The sequence below is a fragment of the Triticum dicoccoides genome, chromosome 1A, assembly GCF_002162155.2.
Source record: "Triticum dicoccoides isolate Atlit2015 ecotype Zavitan chromosome 1A, WEW_v2.0, whole genome shotgun sequence".
NCBI classification, from domain to species: domain Eukaryota; kingdom Viridiplantae; phylum Streptophyta; class Magnoliopsida; order Poales; family Poaceae; genus Triticum; species Triticum dicoccoides.
In genome coordinates this window covers 67663359-67680240 of record NC_041380.1, presented here as the reverse complement: position 1 = coordinate 67680240, position 16882 = coordinate 67663359, and positions in this window count along the sequence as shown.

The window sequence follows — 16882 nt, the reverse complement described above, 5'->3', positions numbered from 1 at the left end:
CCACAAGCCACCGCCGCCGCCGCTTCGCGGTGCGGCGCCGCCGCCGCCCCGCTACCCCGCTAGCCGTCGCCCCGCCGCCCGAGCCCCGCCTCGCCGGAGCCTCGCCGGAGGTACCACGCCGTTTCGTCGCCGTCGGTTTTTTAAAAGAAAACCAATTCGGTTTTTTTAGAAAAAAAACCCTAGTTTGTTTTTTTAGATCGGTTCGCCGGTTTTTCCTGGTTCTTCTATTTAGCGGACGCCCGTCCGTACGTTCGTTTTAACGAACGGTTTTTGCTCGTTAGTTACAGACAACGAACGCTCATTCGTTAGCCTGTTCGTCAGCTTTCTTTTATCGGATTTTTTTCGCGATTATTTCTGATCCATTTTCGTTCTAGTTTATTTTTTCGCTCGTTAGTCGGAATCAGACGATTCAAGCGCCTAGATCTTCGTCTCGAGACTCTCTTTTCGTTTAACCAACTTGAACAAGCTTTTGCTACTGTAAAATTTGAACTAGGTCCAGATTAGTAAACGGATCTTGTTTCTTTCGCCGTTTGAGTTTCGTTGCTCCGTTCGATTTGATTCTTTTTGCAAACCAAAGTTCTTAAGTTGAACTTTATGGTTAGACCTTCTTATTTGAGTTTTACCTGTGCTTCTTTGCTTGTTTGCTTATGTATGCTATTGTTTGTTTCCGATAGAATTTCCGGAGTGCGAAGCGTGTTATTTGGAGTCTCTAGGTTATGCGGATCGTCAGCAAGGCAAGTAACACTTTGATCATATCACTTTATCACCCAGTTTTATGCATTAGTTCCAATCCTCAAACATTGCATGATTAGGATGTTATTAACATGTGGGTTGGGAAGTAGTTGATGAGGTAGAACATATTGCCCTGTTACATTCAAACCCTTGGGAGTTACTTCTACGTGTTGCTTATATGTTATGCTATGCTCGTAGACGTGGTTTGGGTGAGTGAAATCCATGACAGATGTGAGATTGATAATTAATGGTTCAACTTAAGGTGGCAACTTAAATACACATCTGGGTGGATTGAGGCACCTGGAGTACCCAGTGTTGCTTGTATTTTTTGGAAATCCTGGAGTACCCGTGTGATCTTCCTATGGACCACCACCCAGGCTCAAAGGGAACTGAGATGATTCATGCTAGAAACTTCCGTGTGCATCCACAAGCTATTATGGGCTCTAGCATAGTTGAGTAAGTTACGTGAAGCTCTTGAAGAGGTGGATCAGCAGGTAGTGGGATTGTAGGTTTGGTATGGTCTGCCCGGAGTAGAGAGTTAATGTTTCTGAAAAACTGTGTCTCGGTCATCCGTTTCTCAAACACCATGTAGTGCGAGAAATCCAACGGAGGCGATCGAGTCTTGTGGGGGAAAGTGCGCAAACCTCTGCAGAGTGTGTAATCTAATCATGGTTAGCCGTGTCCCCAGTTATGGATGTTGGGGAACGTAGTAATTTCAAAAAAAATCCTACGCACACGCAAGATCATGGTGATGCACATCAACAAGAGGGGAGAGTGTTGTCTACGTACCCTCGTAGACCGGAAGCGGAAGCATTATAACAACGCGGTTGATGTAGTCGTACGTCTTCATGGCCCGACCGATCAAGTGCTGAAACTACGTCACCTCCGAGTTTTTGCACACGTTCAGCTCGATGACGATCCCCGGACTCCGATCCAGCAAAGTGTCGGGGATGAGTTCCGTCAGCACGACGGCATGGTGACAATCTTGATGTTCTACCGTCGCAGGGCTTCGCCTAAGCACCGCTACAATATTATCGAGGATTATGGTGGAGGGGGGCACCGCACACGACTAAGAGATCAATGATCAATTGTTGTGTCTCTGGGGTGCCCCCTGCCCCCGTATATAAAGGAGTGGAGGAGGGGGCCTGCCAAGGAGGGTGGCGCGCCCAAGGGGGGGAGTCCAACTCCCACCGGGAGTAGGACTCCCCCTTTTCCTATTAGGAGTAGGAGAGGGAAGGAAGAGGAAGGAGGGAGGAAGGAAAGGGGGGGCCGCCCCCCCTCCCAATTCGGATTGGGCTTGGGGGGGCCCTCCCTTGCTCCTTTCCCCTCCTTTCCACTAAGGCCCAATAAGGCCCATATACCTCCCCGGGGGTTCCGATAACCTCCCGGTGATCCGGTATTGTCTCAATCTCACCCGAAACCTTTCCGGTGTCCAAATATAGTCGTCCAATATATCGATCTTTATGTCTCGACCATTTCGAGACTCCTCGTCAAGTCCGTGATCACATCCGGGACTCCAAACAACCTTCGGTACATCAAAATATATAAACTCATAATGAAACTATCATCGTAACGTTAAGCGTGCGGACCCTACGGGTTCGAGAACAATGTAGACATGACCGAGACATGTCTCCGGTCAATAACCAATAGCGGAACCTGGATGCTCATATTGGCTCCTACATATTCTACGAAGATCTTTATCGGTCAGACCGCATAACAATATACGTTGTTCCCTTTGTCATCGGTATGTTACTTGCCCGAGATTCGATCGTCGGTATCTCAATACCTAGTTCAATCTCGTTACCGGCAAGTCTCTTTAGTCGTTCCGTAATACATCATCTTGCAACTAACTTGTTAGTTGCATTGCTTGCAAGGCTTAAGTGATGTGCATTACCGAGAGGGCCCAGAGATACCTCTCCGACTATCGGAGCGACAAATCCTAATCTCGAAATATGCCAACCCAACATGTACCTTTGGAGACACCTGTAGAGCACCTTTATAATCACCCAGTTATGTTGTGACGTTTGGTAGCACACAAAGTGTTCCTCCGGTAAACGGGAGTTGCATAATCTCATAGTCACAGGAACATGTATAAGTCGTGAAGAAAGCAATAGCAACATACTAAACGATCGGGTGCTAAGCTAATGGAATGGGTCATGTCAATCACATCATTCTCCTAATGATGTGATCCCGTTAATCAAATGACAACTCATGTCTATGGTTAGGAAACATAACCATCTTCGATTAACGAGCTAGTCAAGTAGAGGCATACTAGTGACACTTTGTTTGTCTATGTATTCACACAAGTATCACGTTTCCGGTTAATACAATTCTAGCATGAATAATAAACATTTATCATGATATAAGGAAATAAATAATAATTTTATTATTGCCTCTAGGGCATATTTCCTTCAGTCTCCCACTTGCACTAGAGTCAATAATCTAGATTACACAGTAATGATTGTAACACCCATGGAGCCTTGGTGCTGATCATGTTTTGCTCGTGGAAGAGGCTTAGTCAATGGGTCTGCTACATTCAGATCCGTATGTATCTTGCAAATCTCTATGTATCCCACCTGGACTAGATCCCAGATGGAATTGAAGCGTCTCTTGATGTGCTTGGTTCTCTTGTGAAATCTGGATTCCTTTGCCAAGGCAATTGCACCAGTATTGTCACAAAAGATTTTCATTGGACCCGATGCACTAGGTATGACACCTAGATCGGATATGAACTCCTTCATCCAGACTCCTTCGTTTGCTGCTTCCGAAGCAGCTATGTACTCCGCTTCACATGTAGATCCCGCCACGACGCTTTGTTTAGAACTGCACCAACTTACAGCTCCATCGTTTAATGTAAATACGTATACGGTTTGCGATTTAGAATCGTCCGGATCAGTGTCAAAGCTTGCATCAACGTAACCATTTACGATGAGCTCTTTGTCACCTCCATATACGAGAAACATATCCTTAGTCCTTTTCAGGTATTTCAAGATGTTCTTGACCGCTGTCCAGTGATCCACTCTTGGATTACTTTGGCACCTCCCTGCTAGACTTATAGCAAGGCACACATCAGGTCTGGTACACAGCATTGCATACATGATAGAGCCTATGGCTGAAGCATAGGAAACATCTTTCATTTTCTCTCTATCTTCTGTAGTGGTCGGGCATTGAGTCTTACTCAACTTCACACCTTGTAACACAGGCAAGAATCCTTTCTTTGCTTGATCCATTTTGAACTTCTTCAAAACTTTGTCAAGGTATGTGCTTTGTGAAAGTCCAATTAAGCGTCTTGATCTATCTCTATAGATCTCAATGCCCAATATGTAAGCAGCTTCACCGAGGTCTTTCATTGAAAAACTCTTATTCAAGTATCCCTTTATGCTATCTAGAAATTCTATATCATTTCCGATTAGCAATATGTCATCCACATATAATATCAGAAATGCTACAGAGCTCCCACTCACTTTCTTGTAAATACAGGCTTCTCCAAAAGTCTATACAAAACCAAATGCTTTGATAACACTATCAAAGCATTTATTCCAACTCCGAGATGCTTGCACCAGTCCATAAATGGATCACTGGAGCTTGCACACTTTGTTAGCTCCCTTTGGATCGACAAAACCTTCCGGCTGCATCATATACAACTCTTCTTCCAGAAATCCATTCAGGAATGCAGTTTTGACATCCATCTGCCAAATTTCATAATCATAAAATGCGGCAATTGCTAACATGATTCAGACAGACTTAAGCTTCGCTACGGGTGAGAAGGTCTCATCATAGTCAATCCCTTGAACTTGTCGAAAACCTTTTGCGACAAGTCAAGCTTTGTAGACAGTAACATTACCGTCAGCGTCAGTCTTCTTCTTGAAGATCCATTTATTTTCAATTGCTTGCTGATCATTGGGCAAGTCAACCAAAGTCCACACTTTGTTCTCATACATGGACCCCATCTCAGATTTCATGGCTTCAAGCCATTTTGCGGAATCTGGGCTCACCATTGCTTCTTCATAGTTCGTAGGTTCATCATGATCTAGTAGCATGACTTCCAAAACAGGATTACCGTACCACTCTGGTGCGGATCTTACTCTGGTTGATCTACGAGGTTCAGTAGTAACTTGTTCTGAAGTTTCATGATCATCATCATTAGCTTCCTCACTAATTGGTGTAGGTGTCACAGAAACCGGTTTCTGTGATGTACTACTTTCCAATAAGGGAGCAGGTACAGTTACCTCATCAAGTTCTACCTTCCTCCCATTTACTTCTTTCGAGGGAAACTCCTTCTCTAGAAAGGATCCATTCTTAGCAACAAATGTCTTCCCTTTGGATCTGTGATAGAAGGTGTACCCAACAGTCTCCTTCAGGTATCCTATGAAGACACATTTCTCCGATTTGGGTTCGAGCTTATCAGGTTGAAGCTTTTTCACATAAGCATCGCAGCCCCAAACTTTCAGAAACGACAACTTTGGTTTCTTGCCAAACCATAGTTCATAAGGCGTCGTCTCAACGGATTTTGATGGTGCCCTATTTAACGTGAATGCAGCCGTCTCTAAAGCATAACCTCAAAACGATAGCAGTAAATCTGTAAGAGACATCATAGATCACACCATATCAAGTAAAGTACGATTATGACGTTCGGACACACCATTACACTATGGTGTTCTGGTTGGCGTGAGTTGCGAAACTATTCCGCATTGTTTCAAATGTAAACCAAACTCATAACTCAAATATTCTCCTCCACGATCAGATCGTAGAAACTTTATTTTCTTGTTACGATGATTTTCAACTTCACTCTAAAATTCTTTGATCTTTTCAAATGTTTCAGACTTATGTTTCATTAAGTAGATATACCCATATCTGCTTAAATCATCTGTGAAGGTGAGAAAATAACGATATCCGCCACGAGCTTCAACATTTATTGGACCACATACATCTATATGTATGATTTCCAACAAATCTGTTGCTCTCTCCATAGTACCGGAGAACGGCGTTTTAGTCATCTTGCCCATGAGGCACGGTTCGCAAGTACCAAGTGATTCATAATAAAGTGGTTCCAAAAGTCCATCAGTATGGAGTTTCTTCATGCGATTTACACCGATATGACCTAAACGGCAGTGCCACAAATAAGTTGCACTATCATTATCAACTTTGCATCTTTTGGCTTCAACATTATGAATATGTGTATCACTACTATCGAGATTCATCAAAAATAGACCACTCTTCAAGGGTGCATGACCATAAAAGATATTACTCATATAAATAGAACAACCATTATTCTCTGATTTAAATGAATAACCGTCTCGCATCAAACAAGATCCAGATATAATGTTCATGCTTAACGCTGGCACCAAATAGCAATTATTTAGGTCTAATAATAATCCCGATGGTAGATGTAGAGGTAGCGTGCCGACCGCGATCACATCGACTTTGGAACCATTTCCCACGCGCATCGTCACCTCATCCTTCGCCAGTGTTCGCTTAATCCGTAGTCCCTATTTCAAGTTGCAAATATTAGCAACAGAACCAGTATCAAATACCCAGGTGCTACTGCGAGCTCTAGTAAGGTACACATCCATAACATGTATATCACATATACCTTTGTTCACCTTGCCATCCTTCTTATCCGCCAAATACTTGGGCAGTTCCGCTTCCAGTGACCAGTCTGCTTGCAGTGGAAACACTAAGTTTCAGGCTTAGGTCCAGACTTGGGTTTCTTCTCCTGAGCAGCAACTTGCTTGCTGTTCTTCTTGAAGTTCCCCTTCTTCTTCCCCTTGCCCTTTTTCTTGAAACTAGTGGTCTTGTTGACCATCAACACTTGATGCTCCTTCTTGATTTCTACCTCCGCAGCTTTTAGTATTGCGAAGAGCTCGGGAATTGTCTTATCCATCCCTTGCATATTATAGTTCATCACGAAGCTCTTGTAGCTAGGTGGAAGTGATTGGAGAATTCTGTCAATGACGCAATCATCCGGAAGATTAACTCCCAGTTGAATCAAGTGATTATTATACCCAGACATTTTGAGTATATGCTCACTGGCAGAACTGTTCTCCTCCATCTTGCAGCTATAGAACTTATTGGAGACTTCATATCTCTCAATCCGGGCATTTGCTTGAAATATTAGCTTCAACTCCTGGAACATCTCATATGCTCCATGACGTTCAAAACATCGTTGAAGACCCGGTTCTAAGCCGTAAAGCATGGCACATTGAACTATCGAGTAGTCATCAGCTTTGCTCTGCCAGACGTTCTTAACGTCGTCAGTTGCATCAGCAGTAGGCCTGGCACCCAGCGGTGCTTCCAGGACGTAATTCTTCTGTGCAGCAATGAGGATAATCCTTAAGTTATGGACCCAGTCCGTATAATTGCTACCATCATCTTTCAACTTTGCTTTCTCAAGGAACACATTAAAATTCAACGAAACAACAACACAGGCCATCTATCTACAATCAAACATAAACAAGCAAGATACTATCTGGTACTAAGTTCATGATAAATTTAAGTTCAATTAATCATATTACTTAAGAACTCCCACTTAGAAAGACATCCCTCTAATCTTCTAAGTGATCACGTGATCCAAATCAACTAAACCATAACCGATCATCAAGTGAAATGGAGTAGTTTTCAATGGTGAACATCACTATGTTGATCATATCTACTATATGATTCACGCTCGACCTTTTGGTCTCAGTGTTCCGAGGCCATATCTGCATATGCTAGGCTCATCAAGTTTAACCTGAGTATTCTGCGTGTGCAAAACTAGCTTGCACCCGCTGTAGATGGACGTAGAGCTTATCACACCCGATCATCACGTGGTGTCTGGGCACGACGAACTTTGGCAACGGTGCATACTCAGGGAGAACACTTTTATCTTGAAATTTAGTGAGAGATCATCTTATAATGCTACCGTCAATCAAAGCAAGATAAGATGCATAAAAGATAAACATCACATGCAATCAATATAAGTGATATGATATGGCCATCATCATCTTGTGCTTGTGATCTCCATATCCGAAGCATCGTCATGATCACCATCGTCACCGGCACGACACCTTGATATCCATCGTAGCATCGTTGTCGTCTTGCCAATCTTATGCTTCTACGACTATCGCTACCGCTTAGTGATAAAGTAAAGCATCACAGGGCGATTGCATTGCATACAATAAAGCGACAACCATATGGCTCCTGCCAGTTGCCGATAACTTGGTTACAAAACATGATCATCTCATACAATAAAATTTAGCATCATGCCTTGACCATATCACATCACAACATGCCCTGCAAAAACAAGTTAGACGTCCTCTACTTTGTTTGTTGCAAGTTTTACGTGGCTGCTACGGGCTTAGCAAGAACCAATCTTGCCTACGCATCAAAAACCACAACGATAGTTTGTCAAGTTGGTGCTGTTTTAACCTTCGCAAGGACCAGGCGTAGCCACACTCGGTTCAACTAAAGTTGGAGAAACTCACACCCGCCAGCCACATGTGTGCAAAGCACATCGGTAGAACTAGTCTCGCGTAAGCGTACGCATAATGTCGGTCCAGGCCGCTTCATCCAACAATACCGCCGAACCAAAGTATGACATGATGGTAAGAATTATGACTTATATCACCCACAACTCACTTGTGTTCTACTTGTGCATATAACATCAACACATAAAACCTAGGCTCGGATGCCACTGTTGGGGAACGTAGTAATTTCAAAAAAAATCCTACGCACACGCAAGATCATGGTGATGCACATCAACGAGAGGGGAGAGTGTTGTCTACGTACCCTCGTAGACCGGAAGCGGAAGCGTTATAACAACGCTGTTGATGTAGTCGTACATCTTCACGGCCCGACCGATCAACTGCAGAAACTACGGCACCTCCGAGTTTTTGCACACGTTCAGCTCGATGACGATCCCCGGACTCCGATCCAGCAAAGTGTCGGGGATGAGTTCCGTCAGCACGACGACGTGGTGACGATCTTGATGTTCTACCGTCGCAGGGCTTCACCTAAGCACCACTACAATATTATCGACGATTATGGTGGAGGGGGGCACCGCACACGGCTAAGAGATCAATGATCAATTGTTGTGTCTCTGGGGTGCCCCCTGCCCCCGTATATAAAGGAGTGGAGGAGGGGCCGGCCAAGGAGGGTGGCGCGCCCAAGGGGGGAGTCCAACTCCCACCGGGAGTAGGACTCCCCCTTTTCCTATTAGGAGTAGGAGAGGGAAGGAAGAGGAAGGAGGGAGGAAGGAAGGGGGGAGGGCGGCCCCCCTCCCAATTCGGATTGGGCTTGGGGGGGTGCCCCCTCCCTTGCTCCTTTCCCCTCCTTTCCACTAAGGCCCGATAAGGCCCATATACCTCCTGGGGGGTTCCGATAACCTCCCGGTGATCCGGTATTGTCCCAATCTCACCCGGAACCTTTCCGGTGTCCAAATATAGTCGTCCAATATATCAATCTTTATGTCTCGACCATTTCGAGACTCCTCGTCAAGTCCGTGATCACATCCGGGACTACGAACAACCTTCGGTACATCAAAATATATAAACTCATAATGAAACTATCATCGTAACGTTAAGCGTGCGGACCCTACGGGTTCGAGAACAATGTAGACATGACCGAGACACGTCTCCGGTCAATAACCAATAGCGGAACCTGGATGCTCATATTGGCTCCTACATATTCTACGAAGATCTTTATCGGTCAGACCGCATAACAACATACGTTGTTCCCTTTGTCATCGGTATGTTACTTGCCCGAGATTCGATCGTCGGTATCTCAATACCTAGTTCAATCTCGTTACCGGCAAGTCTCTTTACTCGTTCCGTAATACATCATCTTGCAACTAACTTATTAGTTGCATTGCTTGCAAGGCTTAAGTGATGTGCATTACTGAGAGGGCCCAGAGATACCTCTCCGACAATCGGAGCGACAAATCCTAATCTTGAAATACGCCAACCCAACATGTACCTTTGGAGACACCTGTAGAGCACCTTTATAATCACCCAGTTACGTTGTGAAGTTTGGTAGCACACAAAGTGTTCCTCCGGTAAACGGGAGTTGCATAATCTCATAGTCATAGGAACATGTATAAGTCATGAAGAGAGCAATAGCAACATACTAAACGATCGGGTGCTAAGCTAATGGAATGGGTCATGTCAATCACATCATTCTCCTAATGATGTGATCCCGTTAATCAAATGACAACTCATGTCTATGGTTAGGAAACATAACCATCTTCGATTAACGAGCTAGTCAAGTAGAGGCATACTAGTGACACTTTGTTTGTCTATGTATTCACACAAGTATTACGTTTCCGGTTAATACAATTCTAGCATGAATAATAAACATTTATCATGATATAAGGAAATAAATAATAACTTTATTATTGCCTCTAGGGCATATTTCCTTCAATGGATAGCTTGAGTATCTAGTACTTCGAGTATCTCAAGTATCTCTTCACTCTAAATTAATATTGTTGGGTTGATAATTACCTTAATTGGGATTGAGTTGGAGGAACCTTCTCAATGTTGTTTCAACTACCATGATAGTTAAATTAAAATCTATTCCTTTGTTGTAGGAAAAAATTGGCTTTTCACAAAACTGTAACCATAGAGCTTTCCACCAGCCAAATATGCATGTAGTGATAGCATTATTCTGTTCTTACTCTACTGTGTTACTTTGCCAGCATATTCCATGTGCTGACCCATTTTCGGGTTGCAACGTATTATGTTGCAGACTTTTCAAACGAAGAGTAAGGTGCGTTAGGTCGTTGCCGTGCAGCTCAGCAATGCTGTTGGAGTTGATGGACTCACTTTATCTTCCAAGCCTTCCGCTGTTATCGTATTAGATGGCCTTAAGCCATATTTATTGTAATAAGTTCTCTTTGGAGACATTCGATGTAATAAGTGTGTGATTGCTACTCTGTTATAAATCCTCGAGTACTGTGTGTGTCAGCATTACCGATCCAGGGATGACACTGAAGCACAGAGACTTGACCATTTGAGGTTGGGTCGCTATAAGATGGTATCAGAGCATACGCTGAGTGTAGGACACGACCACTAAGCTAAAAGCCATAGATCACTATTCTCTTCTCTTTCTGACTCCTCTCCATTTTCTACTCTTTAGGATGGCGGATGCAAGGAACAAGTTTGCACAACCGGATGAAGAAGCACCTTTTGGATGACACTTGAAGGAAGTCACTAGGTACCTGAACATAGGAATACCAAGCTTCACCGGGACATACAAAGCCACCTTACCAGAAGAGGAGCGCTAGATGATTCAAGTACAAGTTCCAGGAAGAACCTCCACGCTAGTCACTAAACCCATAGAATTTTCCTTTGATGCACCAACCTGGAGTTTAGGAAAGAGTATGGCAGCTCACATCACCATGGGACGCATTGGAGAAGTTTATCACAAGGAGCTTAAGAATACTATCTACTAGATCTGTGGGCGCCGAGATGAGCAATGAGAGATGATCAACACCAGGAAGGATAGATCCATTGCAGTTTTCATCTAGGAGTTAAACCAGCACATTCCACGTCAGGAGAACCAAATGTGCGTAGACATGATGGACTTGAAGAAGGCGAAGACTAGGATCAACGAGCTGGAGGAAGAACTCAAGGCTACACGTGAAGATTATGAGGAGGAAATCGTCATACTAGTGGAGAAGAATGACGACCTGATTAAGAAGATCGGAATATTCATTGGAGACCCCACACCAGTAGAAGAAGATGAAGAACCCAAGGAGATTCGCCCAGAGGATTACATCATCATCGACGACACCGACTTCGACCTGAGCGATGATGACTTTGAAGACGAAGCTGGAGCAGATATCATGGAGTCTGCAACCGAGGAATATTTTTAGTAGACCACCACATCAGTAGTAGTATTCCACCATGTAAATAGAGTAGTCCGAGCACTTTTGCGATAGTTCTATATCGATTGTATGCCCTTGCTTGATTGATTGAGTGAAATGTTTGTGTTTGTCTCATGTGCATATGGGTAGTGCTTTCTCATTAGACCTCATTCTATTCTAATCTCTCCCCTCTAAACCCATCAGATGCCTCCGAGATGTGACCCCGGATTTGCTTTCCCACCGGAGCTCACTCAGTTGATCCAGCAACAGAATACCCTGATGCAGTTGTTAGTTCAGAACCAAGGCAACAACAACAACAACAACAACAACAACAACAACAGTCCACCACCACCACCACCAGTTGACAACTTAGCCCGTTTTTTGATGTTGCAGCCGCCGGTGTTTTCCAGTAGCGCCGAGCCCACAGTAGCAGATGATTGGCTCCGCAGGATTGGAAGGGAGTTAACCACTGCAGGATGTACTGATGCTGAGAAGGTGTGTTTTGCCGCACATCAGTTGGATGGACCAGCAGCATCCTGGTGGGAGAATTACACTGTCACCTACCCTATAGCCACGGTGACATGGGACCAATTTCAGCAAGCCTTTCGTACATTCCATGTCTCAACTGGAGCCATGAATTTGAAGAAGCGCGAGTTTCACAACTTACACCAGGGGAACCGTACTGTGGCTCAGTACGAGGATGAGTTTAGCAAGTTATCTCGCTATGCCCCTGATGATGTGGCCACAGATGCCGCAAAGCAGGAGAAGTTTATGGAAGGGCTGAATGATGAGATGAGTATGCAGTTGATGATGGCAACATTCACCAACTACCAGGAGTTGGTAGATAAGGCTCTTATGATTGAAGGGAAGCAGCAACAGATTGAGAGCCGTAAGAGGAAGTATGGACAAGGGAGGTATAACTCATGAGCTCAGCAGAAGCCTCGCCTAACCCCGACTCGGGAGGACTTGTTCATAACCATGGAGGCCACACCCATAATGGAGGAAGTAACCATAATCATACTGGCCCAAGGAATGGGAATGGGAATGGAGCAAGCAACAATCAGAACCGCCCCAATCCAGCCACACCCACCAAGAGAGACCTAAGCCACGTTACTTGTTTCAAGTGCGGGAAGACTGGACACTATGCCACGGAGTGCCCTGAAGGGAAGAATGGAAATGGAAATGGGAGCGCTGGGAAGAAGCCCAATCCATTCAACAAAGGACAAGTGAACCACGTTAACGTGGAGGAGGTTGAAGAGCAGCCAGACGCGGTTATAGGTAAGTTTTTGGTTAAGTCATTTACCGCTCTTGTTCTTTTTGATACTGGTGCATCGCATTCATACATATCAAGGGAATTCGTGGATAAGTTTAAACTATCGACCCAAACCCTTAGGACCCCTCTGTTAGTAAGCTCACCTGGAGTAGAATATATGGCTAGTCGATGGTGCGACCAGATACCCTTAACCATTGGCAACCATGTTTTTCCGTCCGACCTAATTATCTTGGAGTCACAAGGATTGGATGTGATATTAGGCATGGAATGGACGTCAAAGTATGGAGGAAGCATTGACTGTGTTAGCAAGTCAATTTGTCTCACCACCCCGGAGGGAAAAAGGATCAAGTATATATCTAGGCATGTGCCAAGAAGTAGCCAAGTAAATACCTCACGAGAGTTGTTCAGGAAGAAGTGCCTGTAGTAAAGGATTACCCGGATGTTTTCCCAGAGGAGTTACTAGGCATGCCACCGGACCGAGATATTGAGTTTTTGATAGAGCTATTGCCAGGCACAGGGCCAATATCCAAGAGACCCTATCGGATGCCCGCGAATGATCTGGAGCAGATTAAGAAACAGATCAAGGAGTTATTGGAGAAAGGTTACATTCGACGGAGTTCATCACCATGGGGAGCCCCAGTGCTTTTGGTTGACAAGAAGGATAAGTCCCTAAGAATGGTTGTTGATTATCGGGCCTTGAATGAAGTGACGATTAATAACAAGTACCCATTGCCGATGATCAATAATCTGTTTGACTAGCCGCAAGGAGCTAAGGTGTTTTCTAAGATCGATCTACGATCAAGATACCATCAGTTGAAGATACGAGAGAAGGATATACCAAAGACAACATTCACCACACGGTATGGGTTATACGAATATACGGTCATGTTGTTTGTACTGACTAACGCCCCTGCCTATTTCATGAGCATGATGAACAAGGTGTTCATGGAATATTTGGATAAGTTTGTAGTGGTGTTCATTGATGATATAATGGTATATTCGAAGAATGAAGAGGAACACAAGGAGCATTTGCATTTAGTTCTCGAGAAACTCAGGGAACAATCAGTTGTATGCCAAGTTCAGCAAATGCGAGTTTTGGTTGAAGGAAGTCGGATTCCTTGGACATGTTATATCAGGAGAAGGTATAGTAGTAGACCCCACCAAGGTTCAGTCAGTCACTGAATGGTTGGCACCCACTTCAGTTAGCGAGATCCGCAGTTTTCTTGGACTCGCAGGATACTATCGGAGATTCATTGAGAATTTTTCAAAGATTGCGAAGCCAATGACAGAATTATTGAAGAAGGATATCCAGTTTAAATGGACGGAAGATTGCGTGGCAAGTTTCCAGGAGTTGAAGAAACGTTTGACTATAGCCCCAGTGCTGACATTGCCAGATATACATAAGGATTTCCAAGTGTATTGCGACGCCTCTCGCTTAGGACTTGGAAGTGTGCTCATGCAGGACGGAAGAGTTGTTTCGTATGCCTCACGACAACTAAAACCGCACGAATTGAATTATGCCACGCATGATTTGGAGCTAGCAGCCATAGTGCATGTGTTGAAGACTTGGAGACATTACCTTATTGGAAACCATTGTGATGTGTACACGGACCATAAGAGTTTGAAGTATATTTTCACCCAGAAGGAACTGAACCTTAGGCAGAGAAGATGGTTGGAGCTTATAAAGGATTATGACATGAAGCTGCACTATCATCCAGGAAAGGCCAATGTCGTAGCAGACGCTTTGAGTTGGAAGAGTTATGCTAATACCCTAGAGAGCACGGGATTGCCGAAGGAGTTAGCAGAGAATCTCCGGGAACTACGCTTGGAGATTGTTCCTAGAGGTTTTGTTGCAACAATGGAGGTTCATTCTACATTGTTAGGAAAGATTTGAGAAGCTCAGAAGGAGGACAAAGAGATTGCAGAGATAAAAGAGAAAATGAGCGAAGGAAAGGCCAAATGTTTTTATGAGGATGAGCACGACACCTTATGGTTTGAGGACCGTGTTTATGTGCCCAATAACACAGAGATCAGGAAGTTAATACTTCAGGAGGCTCATGACTCACCATACTCGATACACCCCAGAAACACCAAGATGTATTTGGATTTGAAGGAATGTTTCTGGTGGACAGGGATGAAGAAGGATATCGCCGAGTATGTGGCCGTATGTGATGTATGCCAGAGAGTGAAGGCAGAGCATCAAAAGCCAGCAGGATTGTTACAGCCTATGCCGATACCCGAATGGAAGTGGGATAAACTTGGCATGGATTTTATCACCGGATTGCCCAGGACCAAATCAGGCTATGACTCTATATGGGTAGTAGTTGACCGCTTGACCAAAGTGGCACACTTTATCCCAATGAAAACAACTTATACCAGTGCAAAGTTGGCCAAGATATATATGACCAAGATCGTATGTCTGCATGGAGTTCCGAGGACCAACGTATCGGATAGAGGAACACAGTTTACTTCAAAGTTTTGGCATCAGCTGCACCAGACTTTGGGAACGAGATTGGAGTTCAGTACAACATTTCACCCGCAGACGGATGGACAGAACGAGAGAGTCAACCGGATTCTGGAGGACATGTTGCGAGCCTGTGCGCTAGATTATGGATCTAGTTGGGATGACAATCTACCTTACGCAGAGTTCTCATACAACAATAGTTAACAAGCCAGTTTGAAGATGGCACCGTTCGAAGCCCTGTATGGACGAAGGTGCAGAACACCATTGATGTGGGATGAAGTTGGAGACCGACAGTTGTTTGGACCAGACTTGATCAAAGAGTCTGAGGAGAAAGTTAAACTGATTCGAGATAGACTAAAGATAGCTCAGTCCAGACAGAAGAGTTATGCGGATTCGAAACGCAAGGAGGTAACCTATGAAATTGGAGATAGAGCATGTCTGCGAGTATCACCTTTGCGAGTAGTGAAACATTTTGGAGTTAAGGGAAAGTTAGCCCCGAGATTTGTAGGACCGTATCGTGTTTTGGAACGTATGGGAGAAGTTGCCTACAAGTTGGAGTTATCTGAAGGACTGTCAGGAGTTCATGATGTATTTCATGTTTCACAGCTGAAGAAGTGCCATGCAGAGATGGCCGATATACCGTTAAGAGATACCGTACCCTTGGAGGCGATTCAGTTGGACAGTGATTTGACCTATGAGGAGAAGCCAGTCAGGATTCTCGAATTTGCCAGCCGAGTCACCCGCAGCAAGGTTATCAAGTTTTGTAAAGTTCAGTGGAGCCATCATACCGAGGACGAAGCCACATGGGAACGAGAGGATGATCTTCGCAAAGACCACCCACACCTATTTTCTAGCCAACCCGAATCTCGAGGGCGAGATTCATCTTAAGGGGGGTAGGTTTGTAACATCCCAAATTTTCAATTTGGAATGAAATACATAGATCATTCTTGCATAGCATATTTTATTGCATTTCGTCTCGCGATCCTCGAAATCCTAAGCAACTCAAGGACCCTCGGAGAGAGTTGGGGATTTCCCCGGTTTTCAAATTTGATTTTTATCAAATTCTGAAACGGGGAGTTTGGTTTTAATTATTTTTCTCTCCGAAAATATTTCATATTAAAGTATATGAGAGGAGATAATATGACTTCTCCAAAATAATTGAAATATTGGAGGAAAAATATTAAAATCAAATATTTGATTTTATTTACATTAGAAAATTGCACGTTTTCAAAATTGCATTTTAGGGCCAAGAAAATGTTCACCTCGTTCTAAATATTCTATTTAGATGGTGAAAAATTGTTTTGGCATTTTTAGTTTTTTATTTTATTTTCTAGGAATTATTTTTTGTTTGGCGGAATTGTTTTTTTAAGATTCGGGCATAGACTAGGCCGAAACCCAGCCGTGCCGGCCCATCTCCCGCCGCCGCCGTCTCCTGCGCGGAGCCGCGCGCGCCGCCGCCACCGACTCGGACAGAGTCCGAGCTGGACTACTCCACCGCCGCCGCCTTGCCCCTCCTCCAAGCCACCCCGTCCCCGCCCTTTATATACGCCGCCCGAGCCCCCCGCCACCACCA